This window comes from Hyperoodon ampullatus, assembly GCF_949752795.1.
Source record: "Hyperoodon ampullatus genome assembly, chromosome: 1".
Lineage (NCBI taxonomy): Eukaryota > Metazoa > Chordata > Mammalia > Artiodactyla > Ziphiidae > Hyperoodon > Hyperoodon ampullatus.
The window spans coordinates 179,431,498-179,448,692 of NC_136914.1; the positions used below are offsets into that span (position 1 = coordinate 179,431,498).

Genomic DNA, 17,195 nt, shown 5'->3' on the forward strand with positions numbered 1-17,195 from the left:
GTACATGTTGCAACTTGCAGGGACGCACATGGGCTACAAGGCCCTCCTGAGGTCGGAGCCTGGCTGTGGCCACTGTCCACATCCTTCACTGCCAACCCCCAGCAGTATGAGTCCCTCAGTCTGGAGCACCACTTGCCAGGGCCTCATTCTATCCCAGTTACGTTTCCTCAGTGTAGATTAATTCAATAATGTCACTGAACACCTAAAACCAGGTTCTGTGCTGAGCCTGAAGGACAAAAGAATGAGAAAGACATGTTTCCTGCCCTCAAGGAGCTTAGAGTCTAGCTGTAGAAACATACAGACAGACAGTCACAATACGAAAGAGTCAGGGCAGCATGGGAGGCTGTACACTTAAGGTCTTCAACTCAAATTCCTGCAAAAGCACAGGAAAGAGAAACACGTTGGCAAGACTGATGATGGTGACTGGTGTCTGACACTCAGAGGTGGCGTGGGGCAGACACACACTCAGAGGTGTGTCAGTGAAGAGGCATGTTCCCTCCAAAGCTTGCAGCTGTTCTGGAGTTCCACCCAATTGTTGTCTTTTAAGAATCTCCGCCCAGTTTGTTTTTTAATAAAGAAAGAAATCTGGGGCTTCCCTGGTGGTGCAGTGGTTGAGAGTCCGCCTGTCGATGCAGGGGACACGGGTTCGTGCCCCAGTCCGGGAAGATCCCAAATGCCGCGGAGCGGCTGGGCCCGTGAGCCATGGCCGCTGAGCCTGCACGTCCGGAGCCTGTGCTCCACAACAGGAGAGGCCACAACAGTGAGAGGCCCGCGTACCACAAAAAAAAAAAAAAAAGAAAGAAAAAACGAAAGAAATCTGGGTTTGTACATGAAACCTCTTGACTTCGAAATGTTGACAATTATTCAAAAGGTGATGAAGATAAAACAAAGCACTTCTGAGAGCCTCAGTCTGTTGTACATGGAAGAGAAGCAAGTAGCTCAGGCCAGGTGCATGATGCAGGGAGGGGGCACATCAGGTAGGTCCACCAGCTGGCCAGGAGCAGATGTCTGAGCTGGGGGCAGAGGAACAGTGCCTTCCTTGGGGTAGAAGGAAGAGTCACATCAGGAAGGACCAACTGGCATAAAGTTTTCACTTGTCCCGAGATGAGCAGTACCTGACTCTGTGTGCTGAGAGATCAGAACTGCAAAAAACAAAGAGCTCAGTGGTGAGCCAGCCTCTCTCTCCAGGCTCCAACCTGATCCTTCTTTATTTATTTCCCTTCTGGGAATCTGTCTCTCCTTTTAATCAACCAGAATTATCATCCCCACCTCTCACTGAGTCACCGTTCCCACAAAGAGATCCAGTCATTTCCACCTGATCTACACAACCCTCCATCTTCTGATCTCATCTTCCCCTGTTGCTCCTGCATCCACAGGACCCCAAGGTCAAGGCTGAAACGAGAAAGCCCACACAGTCCCCATTTATGGCACCAAACCATGGAGCTCTCTCTTCCTGGAATCCCTTTATCTTACTCATCCACCTGATACACTTCTGCAAACACCCTGAAGTTCCAGCTGCCGCCTTTCTGGGAAGACATCGCCATCCCCCGCCTCCCTGACCATCTCTATACCCTGCATGGCTTCTATGGCAGGAAGATCTCACTGTGATTGCAGGAAGCAGCACAGCAGAATGGGTAAAGCAGGGGCTCTGGAGCCCAACTACCTGCCTTGCCTCTCAGCTCCACCAGCACTAACACTATGGGCCTGGGCAAGTTAGCTGACCTCTCTGTGCCTCAGTTCCCAAATGTTTAAAAATTAGGGCTAGAAGCAGAGCCTGTAGCAGAGGCTGCTGTGAAGATGAAATGAGGTGATATCAACTCTTAGAGCAGTGAATGATGTAAATTCAGTGCCCAATAACTAGTAGCAATACTTCTGTGCTATTATTATATGGCTGGGTCCTCAGCAGATGGAGCCAAAGTAGCCCAGTATCTGCACCCTCAGCACTAGATCCAGGGCAGTTGCCAGCCTACACAGCCTGCACACAGAGGAACCAGCAATGGATGCTTCCTCCTGTTTTGGAGACACACTCCATGGAATTCCTTCAGGCCCTGCTACATGGCCCAGAAAGAGAGCTCAGTATTCGTTTCAATACATTACAGATGAAAGAAAACACAAAATAACAAATTTGATGAAGAAATCTTTCTAATTATTGTTCATTATTTATATCTAATTGAAGCAAGATGTTCCTTTGCTTAAAGGGCCCCAAGGGTTGTAACTCTGTCGTAATCTGCCTGTAATGAAAGGAAGAGGGATCTTTTTTTTCCCCGCATTTTTTATTTTTCTCATGGTAATACAAACAAACACAAGGTTTTGATGAATGGGAAACATCAGGATGAATTACACAGTTGAGTCTAAGTACTGAACTGCTCTAAATTACTGCAGTTTCCCTGAGTCTGGAATGAATGTGTAACTGCCAAGGAGTTCAGCACTACTGTTTCATCCCCATGTTTGAAATGTAGATTTCCTCTCTCCTCTTGGTATTTATTCACAACGGAGCTCCTGGCCAGAGGCTCAGGGAGCATCTCTGGAATGCAAGCAGGCAGCCCAAATGTTAATGACTTCATGTCCATTTCTGTCCCCTTAGAGGTCATTGTTCCCATCCCAAAACACCACCACCATCTTTGCTGTGCCAGCCCCCTGGCCTCCATCCATCAGCTCCTGTAGCCATGCGTCTGTGTAGAAGGATCTTTCCCATCTTAAATGCACATTGCCTCTTTCAAGGAAGGTCTCCAAGCTCATTAACACACAGTAAGTACTACCATCATATTTCAGAGTGACTAAATCTAAGGCTCTTTGGAATCTGGCGGGAGGGCCCGATGACTCATGGACCAAAGCTGTCATCTCCCTGGGGCACTCATCCTCTTGTCCGAGTGCTCAGTTTTGGAAGGGACATGGAAGGAGGAATAAAGAACAGCCAGCCATCCAGGCTCCAAGCCATCAGTCAGCAGAAGACAGATGTTCACATCAGATAAGACACTCATCCAAACAAGCAAGGGAGGCTTAGCCTGGAGAAGGCTGCACTAGCAGCACACTTAATTTAGCATGTTTCCCAAAATAGTCTCTTCAGCAACAACTGTTAGCAAGTGTCCAAGCACCCTCACCACAGAGACGGAGGAGATCTTCCTGTCACAGGTGGTGTCTCTATAAACCAAAATCATGCATGATGCAACTGGCTGAAGTCATCCAACCAGGTGTCTCATCCACGGTCAGCTAGCTAGCTAGTTAGTTAGTTAGTTGGTACTAGGTAAGGCACAGAGGCACATAGGCAAGGAATGGATGGTGGGCCTTATCAAGGGGTTCATAGTGATGGATGATGAGTGGTCAGAGAAGTAAAGCAACAGTAACTAAACAATGTGAGAGGGACTAAAGCAGAGTTCTGCATGAGGGGTCCTGGAAGCACACAGGAGAAGTACCTAGCCTGTTGGTCAGAGCTAAAGAAAGGATTTCTAGAAAAGGAAGCCTGCCTGGGTCTGGACTGACTAATCAAGTGTCCTGTGCAGGCATGCACACTTAGCAGCTGACACCCAGCTCTGTGCTCGGCTGCCTATCTCCTTACTTCACCTTTTAGTAACGACGAGTGTTACAATCCTCCCATGGCAAAGCTTAGCCTCTCTTCCATGCTTTCCACTGAGCCAGTATCTTTTATTCAATTGAACCCTATTGAAACTGGGTTTGGGACCAACAAGAGCTGCTTCTCTGCATCTCCTGGCCTGGATGGCTGATTTTTGGGATCTTCCCTAGCTGAAAGCATAGCTGACTCCTGTGAGCACATCAGACTGTCTCACAGAAGAACTCTGTAAGCATCCCTTGCCTCTGAGAGCAGTTTCCTCCAATTAAAACAGGCACCTCCTGGAAGTCCCACAATGTCTCCTTCAGCTGTGGCCAAGGACAGTCCACCCAGCCTGGCACCACCTCCCTCCCTCCCCGTACCTTTCTCCATAAGTCAATCTTACTATTTCCCAGGTACATTTTCATTAACAAAGAGATAAATTTGTTTGCAGCATGAGAAAAATCGATAACACAGAATGTATAAATACATCTTTGCATGTTACAGAAATACTTACATTGGCAATGAAGATAAATACACTTGCAACAAGAGGAGAATCAATATACAGTACATGTAAAACAGATTTCAACAACTGTGAGGTTGCTGTCATCACGGGTCTGATAAATCTAAATCCCAAAGCCCTGTTATTCTTGCTTAAGGAGAAAAGGAATGGGAATTCCCTGGTGGGCCAGTGGTTAGGACTCTGTGCTTCCACTGCAGGGAGCACGGCTTCCATCCCTGGTCAGGGAACTAAGATCACACATGTTACGATGCGGCCAAAAAGAAAAAAAGAAAGAGTGAGAGAAAAGGAAATAGTGGAGTACCCCAAAAGTTTACAGGCAGGTGGGGATGCTCATCCTTGTAATCTGAAGCTGTCGTAACTACAGCCCACAGATGCCTTTACTATCATTCTGGCAGCCTCACTTTTCTTTTTTTTTATTAATTAATTAATTTTATTTATTTATTTTTGGCTGAGTTGGGTCTTCATTGCTGCGCGTGGGCTTTCTCTAGCTGCGGCAAGCGGGGGCTACTCTGTGTTGCAGTGTGCGGGCTTCTCATTGCGGTGGCTTCTCCTGTTGCAGAGCACAGGCTCTAGGCACACCGGCTTCACTAGTTGTGGCTTGTGGGCTCAGTAGTTGTGGCACATGGGCTTAGTTGCTTCTGTGGCATGTGGGATCTTCCCAGACCAGGGTTTGAACCCGTGTCCCCTGCATTGGCAGGTGGATTCCTAACCACTGAGCCACCAAGGAAGCCCCCTCACTTTTCTCTCTCGTGTCTGACTCGACAAGAATGGTGCTGTGCCAATCAGTTGGGATTGCCTGGTCAGGTTTCCACAGCCTCCTTCCGGGACGTTTGGGTGCCAGAGCTGCCCATTTCCCTGCCTTTCCTGAGCTTCTTCCCAGGGCTCCCCCTGTGCTTCCAGTCTCTCTAATCCTTCTCCCATGCAGTGGCTCCAACCCAGGGCTCCTCCACATTTCCCATTCTCTCCACCCCAGACCTGGGTTCTTCAAGGCGAACAGGACCTCAGGTGAAGGCTGAGACACTCCAAGATGCTTCTCAACCTTGGGCCCTGAAAGTCATCTCAGGGTCTTCATTCTTTTCTTTATCCAATGAAAAAAAAATCCTATTTCCCGAGCATCTGCTTCTGTCAAGCACCATTCTAGGTCTAAGGATATGAGCAATGCAAAGTTCCCACTCTTGTGGAGTTTGCATGATGGAGGTGGGAGAGAGAAACAAACATATGAGCAACAAACAAAAGAACCAATAATTACAAAATGCTGGGGTCAGCAAATTTTCTGGGAAGGAACAGAGAGCATGTACATAGGCAATAAGGGCCACATACCACTCTGTTGCATATTCCTTGATTTTGTGTTTTGTGTTTTTTTTTTTTTCGAACATTGTAAAATGTTTCAAAAAAAGAAAAACAATCTTAGCTTGCAGGCTGCAGGAAAATAGGCTGCTGGCCAGATGCGGCCTGTGGGGATGTAGTCGGCCGACTGACGATGTCATGTTTCCAGTGATGAAAAGTGCTACAAAGAGTAATAAAGCAAAGTAAGGGTTACAGAAAATGATGGAGGAAGTGATTATATGAAGTATGCAGGGGGGTATTTTAGCCATTGGAGCTGACATTGAAGGCGTGTGTTTCTTCACCACTTTTTCTTGACCTGGTCTGGGAGGAGGTGAGAGTCGAGACTGCAGAGGGCAGGGCTCAGACCTGGAGACACTTGCCTTCCAAGGAGCAGAGGCCGGCAGGCTCGAAGCTCATCAGCCTCTCTCCCCTGGAATGGCCCCCTTAACATGGACCAGGGACCCCCCCGGGAGGCTGGGGCAGGCGATGCTGGATATTACACGGGGCTCTTTTGTATCCACAGGCTGTCATCTGAATGACTGCAGATCAGAATCCCAGCTCAGGAAACTGTCAGGTTAACACTGTATGAGGACACTTAGTGACCCACCAGGATGAGGGTCACGTGGCAGGAAAATGCCTCTTTGTAGGACACAGGAGGCCAGGAAGCCCTTCTTCACAAGTGTGCCCCACGTGCCAGTCACAGAGGGCCCGGTGGGTACCGGGTACCCAGCTGATGTGTGCTCACTCCCTCCCCCAATCTTCCCTCCACATTCTTTTCCCTCCAAATCCCATTTCTTTGATTACTGAAATTCAAAGATCCCCAAAGTACGCTAAGGAAAAAAAAAAAAAACCTCAATGCATTTGTATGTAGTATATTTCCATTCTTATAAAGAGTAACCATTAATAAATGTATGTAAATATAGGGACAAAAACAGGAGGAAAGTGCACTGAACAGTAGTGAGACTTCCACTTTGTATAAATGTATTTCTGTAAAATTTGCACTTTTTATTATGTTGTAAACACAAGTGTGATCTGAATGATTTAACAAATCCTTCTGCTGCCCAAGTGTCAGTTCTGGGCCTTGGGAATTTAGCTCTGTGCTATTCTGTCACCTCCACGTCCACCCCTTCCATCAACCGCCCCTGCAGCCAAGATCCGCTTGGAAGAAAGAGGCCTCTCTCCTGCCCCATTACACTCGTGCCCCGCTGACTGCAGGGAGAGGGCTCCAAGGGGCTGTGATAGTCGCCTCTTCCGTCCCTGGAGCAAGACAAACATGCCCGTATTAACCCCAAGGGGACTGAGCCATCCTGAGCATCCAGGGCCCATCAGGACGAAGGTTCCCTCACCAAAGCAGGCTGGAGTTTCCCTTACTTGCACATTTTCTGCTTGGATTCAGCCCAGCTCAGGTGCCCTTGGCTGCCAAAGCAGATGGGGGTGGCTAGACATGAGTTTCTGAAAGAAGGGCATATGCGTCACATGTTTGTGATTTGCTAAATGCAGTCTAGACCCTGGAAGTAAGCAAGGCTCAGTAATAGGTGCTGAAGGATCAGTAATAGGTGCTAATAGTAATAGGTGCTCAGTAATAGGTGCTGAAGGATCACCTCAGTCAGTCCAGATAACTCTGGGCCAGGTACCGAGCCCAGGCCATGGCACGTGGCAGAGGTTGAATATCCACATCTTTCACTGGGTCTAATCCGGGGACCTCCAATACCATTGGCAAAGGGTGCTCAGCCCATGGAGACTTCTGCACTCCGGTTTTACCTCCTCCAGCCTCTTCTCAGACTACCCTGCTCTCGGGTGTTAGCCTGGTGGATGTCCTGCTCTCTTAGGCCTCTGAGCCTTCACTGAGGCTCACTGTCTGTTCCCCATGCAGTTCCCTGCCTTCATGTGACTAAAACCCACCCTCCTTCCAGCAATCAGCTCAGCTGTCATCTCCAGTAGAAAGAGTGGATTCCCCCCTGGGCCCAGGCCCCCTCTATGTGCTCCCTGCTTAGTCTATCCTAAGCCTATCCTACCTCCTGGACTTCATGTGGCTATTGAGATGCTTGACAGTGGGTTCCCTCAGGGCTGGATTCTGTGTACATCTCTGGATCCCTGTCACCCCTCATGTGGTCTGACAGACAGTGTGTGCTGAGTTCATGCTTTCTGGAAGAATCAAATCTAGTTTAAAAACAACTCTGTGTTTACAGCTGAATATGGCTGCAGAAAATCCAAACTGGAGACTAGCACAGTGATGGGCCTAACTTTAGAATCATGACCACTAACCTCAAGGGACCCCTAATGCTGCCTGGCAATCTAAATTCTCCTGTTCAATTCACCCTCTCACTCTCTTAGATGACTCTCAGACAAGGACCCTATTTCCAATTTCCTAAGAGAGTAGAAGCAATCAGTAGAGAAATTTGCCTCTCTATAAAGAAATTCCTTTTCAAAAACCATCAAATGCCTGCTTTTCAAAACACTGGCTCTGTCTTTGCTCCTATTTATTTCTAACTCTGTTTGTCTCCTGGATCCCAGACTTTCTTGCTTTCTCAAGTACACTGTCCTTCCAGTTGTCATCTTTATCTCCCACATCATGAAACTGCTTCTCTCTGTAGGTCATTTCCATCAGCATACAAACACATACATCTTCTACCTTTAAAAAAAAAATCCTGCTTTGAGTTCCCATCCTCCTCCAACCACTCTCCAGTTCTTCTAGGGAGCTGTCTGTAGTCACTGCCTCCATTACTCCCTTCCCATTTCTCATGAACCTAGCTTAAGCTTTCATCTCACCACTCAACTGAAGCTGCTTCTGTCAAGGTCATTAATGATCTCTCAGACACAGTGGCCCATTCCCGGTCTTCACTTTACTCCCACCCACCAGCATTTATTTGACAAACTTGATCAATCTGTCCTTCCCTCACTTGGCTGCTGGGACAGCACCGTTTCTTAGTTCTCCCACCTTGCAGGCACCTCCTTATCTATCTCCTTTCTAGTTCTTGTTCTCTTTGCAGACTCTGAATCTTGGGGTGTCCTGGGTTCAATCCACAGATTCCTTTTCTTCTCTGGTGACCCCCCTTCACCACGATCTGGTCAAGTCAATTGGCTGTAGATACATCTATACACAGATGACTCCAGTGGACCAACCCAGCCCTGATCCACCCCACTGACTTTAGGCAGCTGCCCCCTGACATCTCCATTTGGATGGCTATTAGGTCCCTACACCAATCATGTTCAAATCCAAGTTCTTGAACCACAAACCCCCACACCTACCACCAAAACTGCTCTATTTTTAGTTCATCCATCTCAGTCAAATGTTGCTCTATTTTTGACATGCTGTAGCCAAAAGCCATGGGGTCACTACTGATTCCTCTCTCTTGCATATTTTACATACAATCTCAGCATGTTTGATATCTTCTGCCATCAAGATAGATGCAGAATCACATTGCTTCTCATCACGTTCACGATGAACCACTCTGTGTCTTACCTGGATATTGAGATCATCTCCCCAGTGGTTTTCTTGTTTCCACCTTTAACTCTATAGTCTGTTACTTGGGGGATAAGTAGGGTATCCTTTCAAAATCTAAGTCAGATCATGTGACCTCATTGCTAGAAACCCTCCAATTGCTTCTCACCTCTCCAAGAAACACCCCCAATCCTCACATGGCCTGAAAGGTCACACACAATCTGGACCCAATACCTCTGCTCTCACCACACTGGCTGCTCTGCCTTCCTGCCTTGGGGGTTCTGCAGCTGTTTTTCTCCACGTGATATACTCTTCCCTCACATCTCTAATTGGCTCATTCCCTCAGTGCTTTGGGAACATCAAATGTCACCTTCTCCACGAGACCTTTGTTGACAACCCTCTACAAAATACCACCCTCTTTAAATTATATGATAAAAACAAAGAAATACATAACAGGCTGTTTCATGGCAGTTCTCCCCCTAGAATGGGACTTGTCTGGTTTATTGCAGTGTCACCAGTGCCTACACCTGCATGACCAATCATCCTAGTTTGCACAGGACAGAGAGGTTTCCTGGGATACAGGACTCTCAGTGCTAAAACCAGGGAAGTTCCAGCCGAATTGTGGTAATATCCCCCCCTACCTACAACAGTGCCTGGCACATAGTAAATGCTCTAATAAACATGGGTTATTATGTGCATGAATAATGCATTAACGAATTAGCCTTTTTCCCACTTTCCCATTATCTAGGTTTGATATTCTATTGGAAAGGTCTTGGGTTGACCAGTGTCCTTTCAGGACAAGTGTGGGCCGGTCATCTGCAGAGAAGCAAGCATACTGATGGCTTGGGGAGTTTGAATGGAAGAGTTGTAGCCTTGGGCCAGGAGGTGCAGCACAGAGCTACATGGTCAGAGCCAGGACAGGAACAAATCACCAAGAAGCCCAGGGATCAGGCTGGGTTCTCCATGGGCTTCCTTCTCAGGGTCTGGAAGCTTCAGGATCAAGCTTCCTTATGGATCTGATGGAAATCAGCACTGGCTGAGAGTCTCCTTCTGGGTTTGAATCCCCAGCAGCTGCTGTCCGCCTCCCTAGCTCCCATGCCCCTCCTACTCGGTGGGAGCCCCACCCAAACAGCGCCACCAGGCGGCAATACCACCATGCCAAGAACACGACTGGCTCCCAGCTCTCCGCACCCACAAATATTTGCTGCCACAAATCCATACAAAAGCAGGATGCACCATTAACCTTTAATATATCAGTGTTAGGGCTCTTAATCCATTATGAGGCTGTCATAAATGTGACTGAAATGCAAATCGTAGCAGCAGCCCTCCGGGAGGGTGTAAAGGTGCCTTCACTGTCTCCTGGCACAGCCTGCATCCTCTGTGCTCCGGAGAAACAGCCTGAGTCTCCTCCCTCCCTGTTGGCTTTTGTTTTCACCCTCTTCCCCTCCCTCTGCTCCTTCTTTCCAGATGTCTGACTGAGCCCCTCTATTATGTCAGCTTCCCCGGCATGCAGTCACTTGATATGCTAGAAGAAAGCTATAATAATGCTAACTTCCAGACACTGTGCTAAGACTTCATTGGTATTGCTTCATTTAACCTTGGCCATAATTTCATGAAGTTATTATTATCCCTCACTTTTACAGATGAAGAAATCAAGGCTCAAGGAGATCAAGCAGCTATGGAAGGCCACAGAAGCAGCAAGTAGAAGAGCCATCTCCCCACTCAGGACTGGCTTGATCCAAAAACCCACACATTCTATCACCATCCTACAGTGATGTTAGGCAGCCCGTAGCTAAGTGTGGAGGATTAACAAGTAAGCAGACGATCAAAAATATCGTGCAGAATATATTGCTAGAAATAAGCTCAGAGTCATTAGAACACGATGTTGAACCTATCCCAGCTTGGCAGATGAGAGATTGAGGGTGCGAAAAAGGAGACAGGGTTAGCAGGAAAGGCAGGGCTTAAGCTGAGACTTAAGGAGAAAGCGGAAATTGACATTGGAGGGGGAATAAAAGATGTTCTGTGCAAAGGTGATAGTATTTTCAAACCATGGATGTCTTGAGAGCAAAACCTCCTGGGAACTACTAATGGTTTACTACAAGGGAGCAGAAATGGTAAGTAACCAAGAAGCACTAAGGATAGGATTGAGGAAATAATTATTCATAAAATACTTATAGGCTAGTATAAGGGATGGAAAAGCAAAAATGATGGTGTTCCCTGGACAATTACAGGGTCCAAGCATGTGGGAGATGAGCAGGTGGGCACGTCCTGTACAATGGGCAGTAGGGAAGGTACTGCAGAAAGCTATCACACGTGTTTTAGAAGGCAGGGCTGAGGAGTCACAGTGAGCCCACGTGCTTGCACGTGAGTGTGTATGCACGCCTGTGCACATGTGTTCAGGGCCTGGGTGTGTGCATGTATGTGTGTGCATGGAAGGACTCCAAGGCAGAAAGAAGAGAGGAAAGAGGGAGAGGGCTATGGCTGGAGGGCTGGGACACTCAGATTAAGGGATGTCATTTGCTATGACAAATGTTAAAATAAACGAGCGGCTATAGGTTCTTCGGTAGCGGAATGGTGACCTCATACGAGACAGATTTGTATGACGGGGAAACCAACCAAAGCATCTAGTGCAGGGATCATAGCACATGACACATCTTGCCCACTTGAGTGTGTTTATGGGCCTGGGCAGTTAGCACTCCTTGCACAAGAAATCAGAGACTCAGGCCCTTGCCATGTGGGGAAGCTGGAGAGAAAATACTAGCATATGTTGAGTCTGTTATTGAACAATACAAACCCAGCTGTAATTAAACGTGAAGCTACAAGATGCTAGGCATTCTGAATCAGTCTGCAGAATAATCACTTAACAAGGATATGGATGCCGATGGAGAGGTTAGGGAAGGGAGTTGGGAGGACAGAGGTATGTTCTGATACTGATGAGTCTTGCTTGGTTCAGGGATGGAGGGGGCCCTACTTTGTGCCAGGTGCCACATGAGGGTCAGCTCATTTCATCTACGGAAACACACTTCGTGACAAGTTATTCGACTCCTTCCTAGATGAGGAAATGATGACGTTTTTAGGGCTAGTCCCATGCCAGGGCCAGGTTGAGCTTGCTGGTCTGTCTGATCTCAAGCTTTCCCAGGCCTGTATCTCTGAGATGCCTGAGAGGTCTTCCCAAACCATCTCCAACTGGGGGTGATGTCCCTGCTGTGGACCATTCAGTTACAGCTGGTTTTCCCTTGGACAAAAGGCTCTTCTAGCACCACTAGCAATGCCAGGTGCCAGCCACACCACCCCAGAAGTCCCACCAGCCAAACGGCCTTGATCTGACACTCTCTCTGGCTAGTGACAGAGGCTGTCTGCTTCACTCCCCAGGCAGGCACCGTCGGAAGCTGCCTGTGCCCAAGCATAGGAACACTGCCTACAGCTGCAGCACCGGGATGCTGGCAGAGCTACACATGGTCCTGCTTTTTGTTCTCTAAGATAATTATTCATCCCATTAACTTCTTAGGGTTTGGGCAAAACACTCAGGACAACTCTGCAGTGTCCAACAGGAGACTGTCTGATGGGAGCAAAACACCTAGCCGTGGAACACTAGATAAAGCACCCCAGAGAAATTTCTGGAAAAGTTTCTGCAGCCTGGTGGACAAAGAGAAGGATTCTGGCACTTAGTGGGGGCATCCAAATATATGCAAGCCTTCCTTGTGCGATCTCCTCTTTTATTACTGGACCCTTGTAATAGCTCTGGATAGAAGTTATCACTGTCCTCAGTCTCAGGACCCTGTGAGGCGAACTAATTTCTGCAAGAATTAGAGACTTACGCCAACTTACCCAAGACCATGTAGCATCAGCACTAAGGCTGAGCATGTACATCTGTCTGTTCTGGCTGCAAAGCCTGGCTCTACACCTTGACGTGGTACCTCCTGAGAAACAGGAGCAAGTTAGGGAAGCAACATGGGCTAGTTTGGTGAGTCTGGGAGGTCTGGGACCTGGGTTCTGGGCTCTGCCGAGAGAACACGGCACCTCCCTGCTCTGAGGGGCACCCGTCCTGGGGTGACAGTGCAGGGCAGGGGTCCAGGGCTCCAGTGCTGGAGTCAGACTGTGGTTTTGAGTATCACACTACACTGCTAGCTCTATGGCCTTGGATAAGATGTTCAACCTCTCTGTGCCTCGGTTTCCTCATCTATACAACAGGGCTACTCACAAGATTGAGTGAATTCAGGAAAAGCCCTGAGAATAGTGCTGGACCCTGGGACACACTTGATCAATGGTTGCTTCAGTTTCCCTATCTATTCAATGAGAAAACTAGGCTGTGTCATGGTTATAAACTGCCAGTCCTCAGGACAGGTCCAGGAGTGGCTGGATTGGTCCAGCGTAGTGTTTGTGTTAAATTTGAATGCTTTTAACGTGGGCATGTGATTTCTGGGTCATCACAAGGTCCAGTGCTCTTAGACCCTCATGGACACTCTCTACCCAGCCCTGTAAACATTCGTGACTGAAACCCCTGGACAAGATGCTTTCTTAGATCTCCCCGCACCATGATATCTCATGAGTCTATGGCCTGGGCTGGAACTCAAAACCTCATCTTATTTAGGATTCTCTCTTCTGACAAAGCAGCAGCACCATGGACTGTTTTCTCTGAAAACTGGAATCTCATTTTTCAGTGTCTGTCAGGGCTCAGAGCTACCCAGGGGAGGACCCCACAAAGAACAGGCTTCTAGCAATTAAAATCCAGTTTTTGGGCTTCCCTGGTGGTGCAGTGGTTGAGAGTCCGCCTGCCGATGCAGGGGACACGGGTTCGTGCCCCGGTTTGGGAAGATCCCACATGCCGCGGAGCGGCTGGGTCCGTGCGCCATGGCCGCTGAGCCTGCGCATCCGGAGCCTGTGCTCCGCAACGGGAGAGGCCACAGCAGTGAGAAGCCCGCGTACCACACACACACACAAAAAAAATCCAGTTTTTCCAGATGCCAGGAGACTTGCCCCTATGGGAAGCTGGCAGCCACCTCCCCAGAAGCAGGGGTCTCAGGAGCTTGTCTCCAAGTCACACCAAGGCTGTGGCCACAACCCACCTAATGGGGCAAAGCAAATTAACCACCTTCAAAGGCATCTGCTCAGGTCTCTGTGGGCTTCCCTGACTCTTAGCAGCATAATATTGTCCCCACGGTGCCTAGGGATGAAAGAAAAATGCACAAAAACCAGCCACAAACCCAAAGCAAAGCCAACCCCTTCCTCGATGTAGCAGGGAGGGTTGATGGTAAATTTTAGGAAGATGCTGGCTGTCATCTTCAAGAGAAATGAGCATTCCATGGGAACCTTCAAAGGACTGTGTTGTTCAAAGATGGGGGGTGCCCTGTGTCTGCCACTCATCCAGAATACTGTGTCTGCCAAAATCAAGGCTCTGCCTCAAATGTCCCCCTCCTGCCATGTTCACAGGCCACCCACATCCACAGCCACCTCCCGTGTCTCCTGGGATTCAGAACCTGGAGCACCAGGGCCAGGCTGTTCCTGGATCTTTATACCCAGATCACAAGAGTCACTAAGTAGACAGTGCACTTCCATTTGATTGAGTGGATGAAGGATGTATAAGCACACATCTCTGTTGCCTCAGCCATGTTTTTCTCTCCTTTTCTTCTCTTCTGGAAGCTCTGCAATAGTCACTTGCCCTTGATGTGCAGTAGAACAGGAACACAGAAGTCAGGTCTCAGTAAGGAGCTCCTAGCAGGGAGTCAAAGATCACAGCCTGAGAGCTCACATGTAAGAGCCTTCAGCAAGAAGAATCATACTGTGTAAAGAACACCTACTATGTGTCAGGCACCTGTCAAATCCTCATGTAACCCAAGACAGCTAAATATGAACATTTAATTTTTCCTATGAGGAAGCCAAAGCATATGATATAGGTGACTTATGTGGTCCTGCAGCCAGTAGGGGTGTGAGCAAAGATTTCTTAGCGGTGTCTGACCCCAAAATGCTCTTCTCTTGGAATTAGAGGATTACTTTGAGGCTACACTTCGACTCACAATCTATGTTTTCAGTTTTTTAATTTCTTGTAATGTCTGAAGGTATTCATGTTTTATCATCCTGCATGGGCTGAGGAAGCATTTCAAAGTCCCAGCCAACCTTAGCTGTGCTTGGGGACCCAAGGGATGAGTTCTGTCTCTTTACTGAGAGCCGAGCTTGAAGCTGTAGCCATGGGTACCTTGGAGATGGTGGTGGCAGAGATAATAGAACCTGAGGTTTCATTTCCCCAAAGGAAATGAAACTCAGGAGGGCACAATAGGTCCTCTCTCAACTTGGAGACTTTCCTTTCAGCTTTTCAGCATGAATATCTTATTAAGTGCTGTATGCCAGTGAAGAGCATTGGCTTTGGTTCAAACAAGCTTACATTTGAACCCAGGCCCTGCTACATACCAGTTGTGTGAACTGGTTTTCTGCCTCGGTTTCCTCATCTGCAATAACAGTTCAATATGGTAACAAACAAATGATAACATTTATGTAAAGCACTTAGGCAACTTCTAGCACATTACTGTATAACTCCCTCTTTCTCCAGTAAATGATATGCATCGATGCTGTCATTCCAATTATTATTAGTGTTGTTGCTGAAGTATATTCCCTTACAGAGTCAGGGAAATAGGTATGACTGATATTTCAGTAGACTCCTCTATTATACACTCCAGTTTCCTTTCCATACAAGAAAACTCCAGCAGCCCCAGGGTCATACCTGGGCAGTGACCAGCCCAAGACATGCACTCAAAGCCCTGGGGCTCAGGATGAAGGATGTCAACATACAGATCCAAAGGTCTCTAAAGAGCCATCTAGTCCACACTCCTACCTTCCCCTGCTTCTTCCCATGGTTGTAAAGGGTTAACATGGTAATGAAAGCATGAGATCCTAGTTCTTATGATATTAATTAAAGTGAAAACTACAGATGGTGTTTAATAACAACTTCATCCCAGCAGGTTCCAGGCACTTTACCTAAATCAAACATATCATAAAGTTGGCATAAGAATCACAGAGCTTGGCCCTGGCACATCTAGCTAGGGATACATGACCTTACCTGGAGTGAAAGTAACAAACCATCTCTATTACTTACGCAGATGTGGCCTTAAATGGCTTGACAGTCTGATTCTACCCTACCACCTCCTGGAGCCAAAAATAAAGGCGTATTGATTGCAAAGATTAATAACGGAGTTCAAGAAGGAAAATGATGCAAAACACCTTTTCCTCTCCCTTCATGATATAAACGCCTGCCACCCTTGCAACCTAATTTTGTCACCCAGCACACGGGAGTGTATTAATTAAAGTGACACCAAGGACAGGAAAATCTGAGCTCTGGGGGTGTGACTGGAAATACATAAATATGCATCTCCAGGCTGGCTCAGGAAGAGAGGCACGTTGCCAGGCAAGATCAGCATAATTCCACCGAGGGGCGGGGGGAGAGGAGTGCACACAGCTCACCCCTGGAGGTCACGGCTCTGGTTCTCCCAAATAGCTCCCGAAACCAGACAAAGAAACTAGACCAAGAGTGACTATCTGATATCCCACCTCTTTTGTAGAGAACTAGGCCATCACTCTTGTAAACATCCCTTGATATGGCCTGGGGAGTAGCTCATATTTAATGGATAGTTATTATGTGCTCGATTTTCACAATACACTGACACAGAGTGGTGTCATTTTGGATGAGGAAACTGAGGCCCAGTATGGCTAGTCAACGGCTCAGCAGAATTCAAGACCATGTTTGATTAAAATCACCGCCCTGCACTGTTCTGATCAAACAGGAGGTTTCAGAGGCCAGGGTACAATGAGAAGGCTTTGTCCAGGGGACCAGTCCTGGGATAGTCCTTCTGATGGGACATCCCTCCAGGGTCAGAGCTTCCCTCTGCAAGACCATGGCCTGCTGTTTCCGCTCCCAGCAGCAGAGGCTACACTGGGACTTGGACTTCCCAGCCAGGGAAGCTCTTCTCCCCAGGGAGGGGCAGGTACTAGCAACTCTCCATGGACAAGTATGAGATTTAGTTGGGATTAACTTGTAAGGCATGAGGAGATGGTGGATGATTTTAGAGACTCCACGTTTGCATTGCATTATTTAGGTCAATTTCACTGTAGTCAGTAAATCAGTTTTAATAGTCGCCGGTGCTGTATGCCCTGATTTCAGATACTACAGGAGATGTGACCTCACCTCATCCTGAGCTCCCTTACTATAATTACCTGTTGGGCATCTCCAGCTGGACATCCATGAGCATCTAAAACGTATCTGGTCCCAACTGCTCCTCCCCTGTACACTTCACATCAGGTCAGGCATCACCAGCCACCCAGGCCCTGGAGCCAGGACCTGGGCTGTCCTGCTTCCTCACTTCAGCCTT

General features: G+C 47.8%; 1 protein-coding gene across 1 annotated transcript in view; it reads right to left on the reverse strand.

The window, feature by feature from the left end:
* Window positions 1–17,195, reverse strand: part of GRID1 (glutamate ionotropic receptor delta type subunit 1) — a gene marked incomplete at both ends in the record, with an annotated part of 680,272 nt that overhangs the window by 52,852 nt on the left and 610,225 nt on the right. The window lies entirely within an intron of this gene.